The 14654-nt window shown below is 35.2% G+C and overlaps 1 protein-coding gene across 1 annotated transcript in view; it reads right to left on the reverse strand.

Moving 5' to 3' along the window:
• The window catches only part of TUSC3 (tumor suppressor candidate 3), a 120260-nt gene that overhangs the window by 30499 nt on the left and 75107 nt on the right, over window positions 1–14654 (reverse strand). The window lies entirely within an intron of this gene.

Consider the following 14654-nt stretch of genomic DNA (forward strand, 5'->3'; position numbering starts at 1 on the left):
CCTTCCAGTATCTGAAGGGGGCCTATAGGGATGCTGGAGAAGGACTCTTCATTAAGGACTGTAGTGATAAGGAAGAATGGGTTTAAACTTAACACAGGTGAGATTCAGGTTAGATATAAAGAAGAAATTCTTTACTGTGACAGTTGTGAGGCACTGGAACAGGTTGCCCAAAGAAGTGGTAAATACTCCATCCCTGGCATTGTTTAAAATGACATTGGACAGAGCCTTGGCTGACATGGGCTAAGGTGAGGTGTCCCTGCCCATGGCAGGGGGGTTGGAACTAGATGATCTTTAAAGTCCTTTCCAACCCTAACCATCCTCTATTTCTATGACTACTCTAATCACATATTAACACCTAACTATTAGGATAATATCCAAGATTTTTATAGGGCAATTTTTTTACTCTAGATATCCAGCTATAAAAAAGGCATATCCATAAATGATGCTTAACTGCTTCAAAATTTAATGTAGTATTAAACACAAAATAAATCTAAACTCACAGCTAAAAGAAATCCTGAATTAACGAACTTATGCTTCTAGCAAAATGATGACCATATATATGACTATAATAAGAAATGTGCAATCCATTATTTGAGTGTTTTCTTTTTTAAGGGATCTTCGTTTTATTTAACAATGAAACAGGAATATTTTCATTTAATACTAAACCATTCAGAATAAACACCTTTTTTTAGATAGTTATTGCTTCTATGAACACCTCCAACTCAAATATATGCCAACAGAATGCCACTCTGGTGAAAATTTCATTTATTATATTCCTAGAAAGCAATCTCTCTAAGCAATGTCTCTACATGAAATCGAATCTAGCTCAGTTACAGGCAAGTAAGACCAGGACCAAGAAAACAGCTAAGATGCACACAGGAAACAGTGAAGAATAGACAGAATTAGTAGAACTGGTAACTATTCATTTTTAGTGATTTTTCTCAACTTACACTCAAGTACTTCACTCTGGTAGCAGGATAATCTAGAAAATCAACACTGGACCCCTTGTATTTACACCTGCTTCCGCATCCTTGGTGTAACAGTTAGGGCAGTTGTTCAGAATAACTTACTAAACAAGACCATAAAACATACATCCTGGTTTCAGCAGTAGCAGTCATTTTTTCTCCTTCTTAGTAGCTGGTGCAGTGCTGTGTTTTTGACTTTCAGTCTGGGAACAGCGCTGATAACACCAATGTTTTTAGTTGCTGCTCAGTAATGTTTACTTTGACCAAGGACTTTGTGAGTCTCATGCTCTGCCAGAGAGGAAGGGAAGCTGGGAGGAAGCAGAGACAGGAAACCTGACCCAAACTAGCCAAAGACATATTCCATACCACAGCACATGGGTTGGCGGGTGGCGAGCGGTTGTATTCTCTTCCCTTGTTATTTCCCTTATCATTATTATTACTGGTGATAGCAGTACTGGTTTGTGTTATACCTTAGTTACTGGACTGTTCTTATCTCAATCTGTGGGAGTTGCATTCTTTTGATTCTCCTCCCCATCCCTCCAGGAGCTGGAGGGTGGGGGGCAGGGGGGGAAGAGAGGGAATGAGAAAGAGACTGCGTGGTTCTAATTTACAGCTGGACTTAAACCATGACAACATATCAGCCATTTCTCATAGGAGAGTTAACAGATGGATTATAGAAAGCTATTGAAGAAATATTTAATGTTGCTTTCTTTTAATTATATAATACAGATACACAATCTCACACAGACTCCTTAATTCACTCATGTATTAATTCGGTGAATGAGTTACATTTTCCATGTCTGAGCTCACTGCTGTGCTCACCATTGCTCCAAACCAAAACAGAGTACAGAGACAGCAACCAGTTTTCACAGGACCGGCTGGCTGAAATAGGCTGTGCTGGCTGCCTTCCACAAAGTCATCTGGCACCGAGGACAGAATCTGATCTGTGTTCCCAGCCTGAGAGCAGAAGTGGAGAAATGCTGCCTACTTTTGCAGGCTAGCTGGCTGTAAAGGGTAGTTGGTATAATTTGAAATAGCATACATATCCTAGTTTATGCTGATGCTTTGGTTGTCCCTACACAGCTTTTACAGATCTACTGCATTATTTAGGGTCTTAGAAGTGCTATCAAACAAATTAGTCAGCAGAGGTGATCTCACAAATCCAGAGACTGTGAACACTCTGCTCAGCTTTTATATAAACTACTTATAAGAATTTATTCTGAGGGACTTTTCCCACATTTATAAATTACTAAATAATAAAAAGACAAAAGATACAGCAATCCTTCAACAAATCATTACTTTGTGAGTTTCAGAAAAAGCAAATCAAAACAACAAATGCAAAACAGAACTTAACCTCTCATTAGGAAGAAAACATTGCTAACCTTATGGTACTTAATTTCCAAGTTACCTAATAGATTGGCATGCCATAAATGACTTCTCCCTGAATGAGCATTACAACACACACTACCCACATAAGAGACTTAAACAGAAATATAGGTAAAAATTCCAGAATCTCTGTAACATGACACAGTTTATGTCTTACAGCTTACGTCTGGTTACATGACACAGGCTAGCCTAGCTGCCTAAGGAAATGGAATTTATGCAGTTGTGATGTTTTGCGTAACAACATGACCACATTTTAATCAACAAGAAAGACTCCAAAAATATCTCTGAGAATACTGACATTCCCATGCATTTCATTACAGCTGGACAACCAAGCCAGTGACTCTAATGAAAGAAAAGCTGCAACTAAAGTTCAACTGTTAATAGTTCTGGAGTACAGAATTCTTGTTTAACACATGGAAGACAAACTACGATACTTCTAATTAGGAAACAAAAGAGATTGAGATGTTTTTCATGAGCACCATTCCCCTAAAAAAACATAAACACATTGTTAATAAGAACTATTTTCTGAACTCTTACAATATTCCTCTTCTTTTTGCCCTTATTCTGATTCTAAGCACAATATGGGATATAGCTCACAGGTCATTTAGCTTCTCTGTTTTTCTTAACAACTACAAGACCAGACCACGGTTAAGTAACTTTACTTTTCCCATTATTAAGTTCAGGGCGGGAACTCTTTTTCCCCACCCCGTATCCTGAATCCTTTTGTCCATGACAGTGTGGAAGTCTGATAATCTTTACAACACTGGTATGCTGACAAAGACATTTCTTAGTCAGGACCTGTAATATTTCCTCTCTTGAAATTTCAAAGCGTTCTTTCAATTGATTTCCAAGCTGTGAGGCAAAAAAGGTAGCTTGACCTGAATGTCAAAGCATTGCAAGCTGTAGTGAAGAAAGAGAGGCTTAACTATGACACTAATTCCAAAACAGGCTGCTGAATTTAAACAGCAGTGAAAAACATAAACAAAAAAAATCTACTTTGTAGCAGAAGCAAGAGGAGGTGTCTTCCCAAATTACCCCAAAAGCACATTTCCATTAACAACAACAGGGGAACGTGACAATAGTCCTGTATCTGATGTAGTTACCTACCCCAAGCAAATTGGATAGTGCTTCTAATTATAGAACACAGTTCAGAAATATGTATTAAGTTATTTCAGCTACAGGTTTTGCATTGACCACTGACTACAAGTTCCAGAGTAAGTCAAGTCATCTTTTTGAATTTGCAATAGCAGAGAAACTTTTCAAGTATAGGGGAAATGTCTGTATATTTGGAACCCTGCTTTTTAAATGCTAATTAACTACGAAGGTGAGACATACAACGCAGGCATGACCAGCATGCAAAATCAAGTGTGAAAAATTAGTCTATATGATTGAGTAGCTAGATGCATGCCAGAGAGGAAAACCATGCTAGTCTTCCTTGCCAAAATGTTTTTCTATTAGAACCATCTGAAGTACAGCCTGTACATTAATTTATAAGCCTTAAGACTTATTTTAAAAAGAGGTATCTGAGTAAACACAGTATGAAGTAACAGATTCATAAATTTAGAAATTTATTTCTCAAGTACAAAAGTGGGTCTCTGCCTCTCCTTTCAAATTACACTTCTTAGCAAACACTGGGTTATTCTTGAGAGAAAGATTGGCAGCTAAGTGACAAAACATGAACACGAGAATGAAGCTACAGCCTCCATCAAGGGGCAACAGTCATATTTGTAATAATGTATGTTTCCAGGTATTTGCATTTAGGATTTTTTTAATAATAAAAAAATTATACTTGTGCAAAATATGTAACTGTTTCCAATACTCTGAAGTCTTATAATCAGTTTTATAACCCATTTTTTACTTCATTTCATGTAGCAGTCACATATATATATATGTCCAGGGTTTTTATACCCTTTGGGATTTTGTCATTATGTGACACAGTGACCCAGAATAAAATCTGAGAAATTAATGATCTTTATTAAAAAGTTTTACATACCAAACTATGCAAGTACATAAAGTATCAACATTTAAGTCAGTAAAAAGGGTGTATATTATCACTACAGCAACAGTTTTATTATTCTGTTTAAATTTAGGTGTAATTCACCAGCTGATGTTATAATAAGATACCATTTCAATGATCTAAAGCTCAAAAATACTGACATTTCAAGTTCCTCACATACTAGTGCTCCACAGTATTACATATTAAAATTACTCACAGGATAAAGAATATCTCATCAAATTCTTATAAAAGCAAAATTCAGGCTGCCATACATCACTTAAGGGAAAATTAGTTACATTCTTTAACTCTTTTCCCAAATTCCTTTGTTTTCCTCTACAAGTTAACTTAGCAACTTTCACTATGATGCAAACTCAAATCTACACCAGGATTTTCTCAATGGAAAGAGGTATATGCTTGCTACCTTCTTCCCAGGTTTTGTTTCCATTAATGAACACTTAAGATTACAAACAAGCAGTCTTTTGGGAAAAGGGACTATAGAAAGGCAGAGGCCAAAAGGACAGAACAAAAAATCAAAATAGAACTGAATGCACAGAAAAAATGGTGGACCCCAAATTCTTACTAGCCTTTGCTGTACTGTTTTTAATTGTCATAACTATATTCTAGAATAAATCTGTATTTTTTAGAATTGTACAGCTGAATTAAAAAAAAAAAAAAAAAGGTTTTGTGTTGCCCAGAGGATTTTTTTGCATGGTTTAGTAGGTCTAGTTAGCACATTGGAAGAAGTGCTGCTGACATGACATAGAAACAGAGCAAAATGAAGCCATTAGCAGGACAAACTCAGAACAAAGGAATCACTCCAAGTTTAGAATATAAAATTTGAGTAGGCACACTTGACAAATAGAAATTTATTTCCCAATAACAAATGCTTTGAATCCATGATTTATGAAGGCAGCTATGGAAGTCACTTATTTAAATTCATTGTTTAATGCACTGGCAGATGCTTCCTAATTACTAGAACGTAAAAGTGAGAACATTTTTTTCAAAGGATCTACTATGCCATTAAGCATCTTGTACTTCAGCAACTATCAAATTTGTGATGATGTATTTTATAAAGTTCTGTTTAGACAGCATGCATTAATTTAATATACCATAAAAGCCAGTAGCTAAATGTTTAATGTTATGACACAAAACCTCAGACCTATTTGCTGTGCTACCCTTAGCAAGTATTCCAGCCTGCAATGAATACAAATCAAATATTGCTGTCAGCAAGACAAGCTGCATTTCCAGTTCCTTCCATCGGCTGTCTCAAAAAAACCCACCCAAATAGTGAAAACTCAAATATTCAGGACTGCAAAAAGCAGCACAAGTCTTACAGACATTGAGAATGATCATTTCATTTGAGCTTATATAAAAATACTTAAAATGCTAACTTTACTAAAGTCATAAAAATTAATACCTAGAAGAGGACAAATCAACAGAACATTGAATGCCTGTGTATCTGGGACAAGAAAACCTGGGAATTATTTGAGGCCAAAGGAAAAATTCTCTTAAATTTAATAAGCAAGCCCTTGTCCATGTGAATATTTGGTACTTGTGCTACAGTACGCAAGGAAGTTAAAAGACTATTACAAGTACTGAATTGTGAAATTGCAGTACATTTCCAACTCAGAAAGCAGAGAATATGCTTAGTCATATTCTACATATATGAGAAGTCAGGGCTGTTCACAGCTCAGTTACTGTGCCTAAACTAGTAAAATAACAAAGCTGTACTTTCATGACACATTTACTATTTTGAATTTAAACTACAAACAAACAAACAAACAAAAAAGCCCCAACCCCCAGACAACCTCACACACACACAATAAGCAGGCTGCTGTGGACAAATAAGCTCTGGGGGCAAAGGCAAAGGCCATATAATGGATTTCATTAACAAAGTGGATTAAAATATAAAGTAGATACTTGAGTAGATACAGTATCTCATGATAAATTACTCTCCTTTCTCTGCAGTAAGTAAAAGAAGAAATAACTCTCCATTAGCAAATCATGGCTTTGCAGAAATGAGGGCAGTTTGCAAATAAGATTACGTTGGGCAAAGTTGTTGAAAAGCAAAAACCTCAGATGGCTCACTTTTTAGAACAGTATAGTCATTTCCTTGAAAAAGTCACCATACTGATGTCATCAATTTTTATGTAACAGCATTCATACGTTCAATATGAAAGCAGTACTATGATGGCTGAAAGAGGTACATAAGAACATACTAAGAAGATAAGGGAAAGAGAAAGCTCAGCATCCTTTTGGGGAAGCTCATGATGAATAGGCAAAAAGGCTAAACAAGCAAAAAAAAAAAATAATCCAAGATTTAAATTGCTCATGAGAATTCCTGAAAAGCTGATAATACCACGAAGAAGACAGCACGAAGTGATTAAATGCAGTGAGATGTTTAACATTTTGAGGGCTCTTATGGTTAAATTGCAAATGTGAGCAGGGTGTGGGGAATTAGAACTCAAGTAACACTGTAAGAAACCATACAGAAAAGAATCACAACACGTGATACTGATTAAGCAGACTAAAGAATATCATAGGTAAATATAAACCTAAATTAAATACAAAATAGAGCACATACTGCTTTTCTAATTAATGCAAGAATAGAAGAGTTCCAGGTCTGAAAAAAGTTTTCATGGATGTCCTCAGGCTGAATGTCAGTGAAGAGATGTTTTCAGTCTATGCAGCCTAGATACCTGGAGAAAACTGACATGCCTCCCAAGACCAGCAGGAAGTAAAAAGAATTTACAAAGTACAGAATATTCTTTTGGTGCTTTATACTTAGTGCTTTACGTTGAAGGTAGTTCTGAAAAGAATTTGTCAAACAATAAAACCAGAAATATTAACTGACCAGTAAGAGTATTAAGATTAAAATAAAGGGGTGGAAAAAGAAGGGTCGAAAGAGACAAAAGTTTTCACCACATGCCTACCTCTTTAGTTTACATGGTATGAAGACTAGTTACAAATGTCATGGTGACTTTCACCTAAGAAGATTTCCAGTCCCAAGATATTCATATAGAAGAGTACAAAGGTTTCTTCTCTGTACCTGGAATAATTTGGGTGAAATGCTGATTCAAAAAAAGTCAATAAGCATTTTGCTATTGATTTCAACAGAGCCAATATTTCATTCTGATGGTTTATTGCTGATAGAATTTCAGAACATCAATATTTAGAAAGATATGTAGTATACAATAAAGCAAATAACTGCACAGAACTATAAACTAAAACCATTTACTCTGTACTAAAGAATTTCAATCTACTGTATTTATTTCTGCATAACATTTAGCTGCAGAAAACTAAACCGACTGCTACATAAAAAAAGCCAGCTTTCAATACAGAAGAAAAGGTTTTGCAAATAACCTCAGGCAAGAGATTCAGCAGGTAAACTGTCATCCACATTTCTGGAGATTAGAAATGCCTCTCTCCCAAGTTCCTTCTAAAATGACCTGGAGAGTGAATTATGCAGTGAACTAAAATATGGCTAACACGGAGTGCTTGAACAAGGAAAAACATCTCGGGACACTTCATGACATCCACATTGAGTCCAGCATCCCGTATTTGGCATTACTTCTTTCCTCCACCCTCCCTTCATGAGGCAACTACTGCTTGGTTATTCCAAAAGGCAACTAATAGATGAAACACTGATTTATACTGCTACGTCTATCTCAACAAGGAACTGTGATGGCTAGAAGCTACTGTATGTAAGGTACGCACATGCTCACTTCCCAGAAATTATGAGGGAAAGAAGATCTGATCACACATCATGACAAGATCAGTCACAGTACTATCCCTACTATCTCTCAACTTCTGCTAGTAGGAAGTAAGTTTCTCCCAATTCAATCTAAGCATCTTTCGCATGTCCTAAAACTCCTTCAAGTAATAGGGAACGCAGCATCTGCCTTGATAAAGTACTCCAAAACAAAAGTTACTTTCAATATTAGGAAGTACATTTTAATTGCTTTGCCTAAGAAGTTTAAGAGCCCCCTACTAGTGAATATCTCTTCTATTTTAAGTATCCGTCTCCAGTGATCCATACTCCCTCTAAAACTAATCTGAACAGCTGGCATGCATTACAACTGCATGTATTATTAGGACTATGTATTGCTCCCTACCAGTCCACATCTACATTTTCCCTTTCTCTTTACATCTGGCTAACTCCAAAGGATGCATACTAGTATACACACCATGTGAATGATGAGGGCATTCCGGTGTGACAAAAAGACAGCTCTAGCACGACTACACTTCATGTATATCCACAAAGCTTCCCACAATCCACTGATGCACACACCAGTAAAAACATCCCACAAACTTAGGTTTGAGTTCCTATTATTACATTCTATACTATCAGCATACTAGCTAGATGCAGACTATGCGCACAGCATCTGAGGAAGAGGCTGCTCTGTCAGGCCCAGGAACTGTCATATTGCCAGTGGGGTCATTTCCAGCAGTTGGAAAACTAGTTGCTACTACTGCCCGGTTCTCCCTCCAAGGTCCTTCCCCACTGGTACAAATTCTCATTCTTCCTTCATACTCATTTTCAAACCAAGTCTTCCTTTTATTTCAAAAGTTTCTCTGTAATTCTCTGGTTACTGTTAGTGCCCAGATTACTGGGAAACACAAGTCCTCAAAAAAGTCTTCCTTACTGATGCCTCCCTGTTAAAAAACTTAAGTAGTAAGCAAGTTTTTAATTCATTAAATGTGTGCCTTGTCCATTCCATACAATGTAACTTTCAGTTGAATAATGCAATACTTAAACTTCTGCAACAAGCTTTAACTAGACTTACTACGTGTCCTGTCATCTTAGAGCTGCGGTATGTTAAACCTCCTCATCCTTTGTCTCCCCCTTTTAAAAGCTCACAATGTCCATTGCCTTTCAGTGTAAATTAAACAATATCCTACTCTTAGCTTGAAAGTTAATTCAATATAAATGAAGTACTTACTACATATCTCTGATGCACTGCATATGTTATTTTTTTTCCTAGTAGCTTTCCCTATAAAACACATGGGACTTACATTCTTTGGATTTCCCCCATTCTTCCCAGAGAGGGGAAAGGGGAATTGTGAGCGAGCAGCTGAATGGTGCTGAGTTACCTGCCAGGTTAAACCATGACCATATCTTCATCTATGTGGCAAAGAGTTCATATATCTGAATGCTGTTTCCACATTTTCAGGAATATAGTCTAGAAGTTCAGAATCAGCAATAAACAGTGAGGTGCTGGAGTGTGTAAAGAGACTATAAGAACCAAAGAAAAAAATAAATACACTGATATTGAGTTACTCTGGACAAAAAATTATGATAATGAAGCAACAGGTCAGCAGCAACAACACAAACATTAATAATGACTAAAGGAATGAAATAAAGGCATATTGTAGCCTCACCAAAATATTACAATTTGAGATCTAAAAGTAATAGGTAGAATGCCAATAATGGCCATAAAGCCACAAAATTATAAACCATATACTTGCATAAGGATATGTAAGTATACATGCACACAGACACCTTTGCACATGCACAGAAAAGTTTTTATAGCTAGCCTATTCTTTTGAACTAATTTTTTAAGCAAGCTAAAGCTTCACTTTAGCTATCAGGTGGAATTTTTTTTACTCTCATATCCACTCCTCCCACTCTGTTACATATTTCTTGAAGTAAGGATAAAGAATCCACAATAAAAATATCTGTTGCAAGCTATTAGAAATGTACTTCTAAAATTTACAAGCAACTCTGGAAACTGAAAAATATAAATATCTAGTCAGTAATCTTCATAAATACTTTATAGCAAATTTTCAGGCAACTTCAGGTTTAACTCTATTCTCACAGTCACAGATTAACAGTAACAAACAAATTCCTATTCTTTTGGCATGATCTGCACCAGCTTCAGATAATCCTTTCATAGAGGTGACCAGTTCTGTACATCAATGACTTAAAAATTGGCGTTTGACTTTGATCAGTATTGATACAAGCCTTTTCTTTTTACATGAAATGTAAAAAATGTCAAACATTAGAGAGTCAAAGCAATCCTATTTAACAATTTTGCAAAGTTTGATATAAAAATACTTACTAGTGCTATTCTTTAATCTATAGCAAACTCCACATCCCATTTTCAGAAAATGCTGATTACAATCACTGAAAAGGAATGATGCTATGCTTCTGGAGGGAGGTCATTCCAGATATTTACATATATTTCAGTCTCAGTCCTAATAGTAATTCAAGATTCATGACACAGGTTCCTTGCTTTTCATTTATGAGATCCTTCAAAACAGGTAAGCTAAGCTGGTTAACAAAAAACTAAGAGCAAATTCAAATATGGATGACAACTGTTTGGCTATCTTAAAGACATAATAATTTCCTTTAAAAAAGTCTATCAAATTGTAGGAAAGAATAATCTGTGCTTGGAGTGCTTTAAATAAAGTTTCTTTATTTCCCTATGTAGATAAATACATATAAATATAAATATGTATTTATATAGAGTTCCTTTATTTCCCTATGTATCTGGAACTTTGAAGACAGTCTTTTGCAGACATTTAAGGGAAAAAAAACAACAAACCTTCTACAGCAGAAAAGCTGAACAACAAATATCCTAATTACACTCCTGTAGATGCCAATCTTTAGGCACTTTTTCAAACAAGACTATGTTATTCTTACACAAGGATTTCTACAGTACTATTGAATACATTGAGATTTTGTGCATTACCTAGCCCACAGAAAAAAAATACAATATACAGAAGTAACAAGACCATGAACAGTTCAAACCAATTCACATGTCAGGAGTTAAAACCCAGCACTTGAATGCCTTATTAAAAAAAAGGCATAAAAATTCGTTACTACAATATCATAAATAGCTTGCAATGTATCTGTATATTATACAGTGTGCTAGCTTTTATTTTGTGTATTTACACTCCAGTGCTAAACTCTGAAGTTCCAACTGGCTAACAATTCAGCAGACATACCACAAAGAAATGAATATTTAATTTTATGTTCCCCAAAAGGAAGTTAGAAATGTGTTTGAAAGCAACTTTTTTTTTTCACAAAATTCTCATAAAAATCTCTGACAGAGACCAGACTGGAATTTCATACTGTATCAGGACTGACAGAAACATTCAGAATCTAGTTTAACAGTCTAACATGTTTATCGTTACAATAATATCTAAACTGTATTAAAACTGCACTTCAGTACATGCAATGAGAAATTGGCTACTCTATAAAACCACTGATAATAGTGTTATCTCTTCTGTTCCAGCAAATATAACCTCAGAGAGGAAGCTTCTATTGACAATTCAAAGCCTTCTTGAGTATTTGCATTATGACTCTGACACTTGCATGACTGATAAGAGACAAAGTCAGAAAAAGTTTGAAGGTTATTCTTTTGTCTCCCTTGAAACTGGTGTTGTTAATACCAATCAGCAATCCTTTTCTGCAAACTCTTGAGAAATGCACTCTTTTGGGGTAAATACTGAAATGAAACTCCTGTATGTTTGAAAGTGTTCTACTCTTTTTCTTGTGTGTGGTTTTGGGTTTGTTTTTTTTTGCCTTCTCAAATTAAAATAGTCAGGAATAACAGGACTGAAATGAAAAGAGGAAGTATTGCAATTAGGAAATGTATCTATACAGACCAAGGCATTTGTTAGCTCTGCTAAAAGACTGCACTTTTTAATGGTTTATGTCTAGTATCTAAATATCAACTTCAATATGTACGTCTACTCAAATTTCAAGAGCACTGTAGAAAGTTACAAAAATATTAAAGCACTGAATATTGCATTTGAAAGCCATAAATAAGAGGATATAAAAGTATTTCTATAATATGAACTGTTAAATATAAGAAAATTATATTCATAGCATATTAAGAAAGGAAAATATTCTCATAGCATATAAAAAACATGATAAAAGTGGCAGGATTCACTCACTGTAATTCTTAAAAATACAGCAGAAAGTTCATTATATATTCCTTCATCTGACATACAGTCTAGCAAAGTCTTAAAGGTATAAAAGCAAAGCAGGCAGAAAAGCACTTAAGTCTATATTCTGAGGTTTGGTCTTTTCAAGAAATAGAGGAAAGATAAGTACAGAGCTACTAAGATGAAAACAGACATGACCTAAAGCTCTATAGCTCTATGTAGCTTTCACTGATGCATATATGTGTATATAAACATATATATATATATATATATATATACACACATACACACACACATATTAGCAGGAAATAGATTTATATTTATTTGATGATCCATTACCAGAACATGCTTGGTAAAATGTAAGACACAACTCTTTTTAGGAATAGGGCTGTCAGATATATATCTGTGACTGGAACGTCTTCATGGAAACAGAGCTTCCTGCTCAACATCAGCCCTCATAACAGAACAAATTTCAAAATTTGATTGGAAGAATACCACCATTACTGATGCAAAGATGCTTATGTTGACCTGCTGGTGACTCAAAGGTTATATTATTGAGTGGTGCATATCAATTCTCCAAACCCAATATCCACACTCTTCATATCTCAAGTGGTTCTACTTCACACTAGCTCCTATTTTGTCCAATTGCCTGAACAAACTGGTAGCAGCTTGGACAGTACTGGCTGAACTCCTGGAGTCCACCATCTGGCTTCATTTCATGCAGAAGAATCATAGCCCATGTGCCCTGTGTAGCACAAACCAAAAGACAGAAGGTGGGAATAAAGGTGGCATGGGCTTCAAAAGAGCATCCCTTATCTGAATTAAGCACTAAGGCAGGTGAACCCATAAAAATGGAAACGAAAAAATAGGCTGAGCTTCTGTGAACACTTCAAGTTTTGGAGGAGGACAGCAAGGTCAAGAGAGAATTCAGACCCCACTCACGGAGAAGGCTATTACAAAGTTGAACTGAAAAGCATTAAGAAAAAGAGCTCCTCCTGGTAGATTGAAGACTAATTTTCTAGATAGTACTGAAACAGATACTGCTAACAGCAGACCTCAATGATCGGTATGTGACATCTAGTAGATTCTATCTTTATTTATTGACTGGTTCAAAAAGAAGCAGTAATATTTTAAAGTTACTATAAAGACTCAGGATAAAATTACCTGAGTTGATTCAGAAATTAAACTGAAAGATTAATAAAAACACATTTGAAATTTTCAATTTGAGATTTTTACATTTCAAAGGAGTTCAACTGAAATAAAAACAATAGAAAAAAATGGTGAACTGAACGAGTCAGAAACTAACACTTTAAATTTCTTAGGCTATCTTAAATACGTATATCACACATCTTATAAATAAATAGTCACCTTTCAGAGAAGGATTCCTGAATGGAATACAATGAACAATAAGAGTTTAGAAAGAACGGAAAGAGACTAACAAATACGTTTCCCTATTAAAAGGTCAAGAAGGTCAGCGATAAAATGAAAGTTGTCAGGAGTTAAGATGAAGTGGCCCTGCAAATGAAATGAACACAGACAGCTGACATTTCAGCCATTAAAAGAGAACATGCAAATAAGTTAATAGGTACTAAAGTGTAGCTGTCGAGGTTTAAAACCATTTAAAAAAAATGACCCAGTATCTGAATTCTGTGTTAAGCAATGCTTGTAACAAATAAAAGGACTATAAGGGTACACAGTTGACAATGCATCATTGTCACATCAAAAAATGAAGGAAAAAAAGAAATGAAGGAAACTCAAAAGCGGAATTCCAAAACTAGTACATAAATATTAAAGCCCAGTCACAATTTTTATTTTTTTTATGTATGCATTCTAGCCAACTCCATCTAATTATGTTAGTGAAAACCTTTAGAACAGCATAAATAGAAACTAAACAAATTCTGCACAGAAGGAAGTTAGATTTCAATAACATGAAATGCTTCTGAATAAATTTTGAAATAAAGAGCAATTAAACATCTGAAAAAAACATGAAAAATTAGATGAAATACAGCACATTTATTCCAAAGAGATACATACCAGATTCACCAGGCATAATCTCTTAAGATAATTAATCCTCTCATTGTTACACATAAAGTAGGAGAAAAATGGGTTTGGAACAAGCACTATAAGCAGGTTGAATAACTGGCTCAATGAGAGATAGAACAGGCTGTTTAAAAACACATAAAGGAACTCTAGATCTTGGGTCTAATTTATTACATTTCAAGTTGATGACCTGAGTTCAAAAACTGGTAATAATGAATTCAGTTGATGTCAGAAAGGAAACAAGGAAAAACCATCACTACATTACACGGGAAGAAATGAAGGTTATACGCTTCAAAAGACTGAAGGATTTCCACAAATTATGCTCTCATTATCTGAAAAGAACTCAGCTAGGAAAAAAAGGATACACTATG

The sequence above is a fragment of the Pezoporus occidentalis genome, unplaced genomic scaffold (genome assembly GCF_034315485.1).
Source record: "Pezoporus occidentalis ecotype Australia unplaced genomic scaffold, CSIRO_AGI_Poc_V1 ctg1, whole genome shotgun sequence".
In the NCBI taxonomy this organism is placed as follows: Eukaryota; Metazoa; Chordata; class Aves; order Psittaciformes; family Psittacidae; genus Pezoporus; species Pezoporus occidentalis.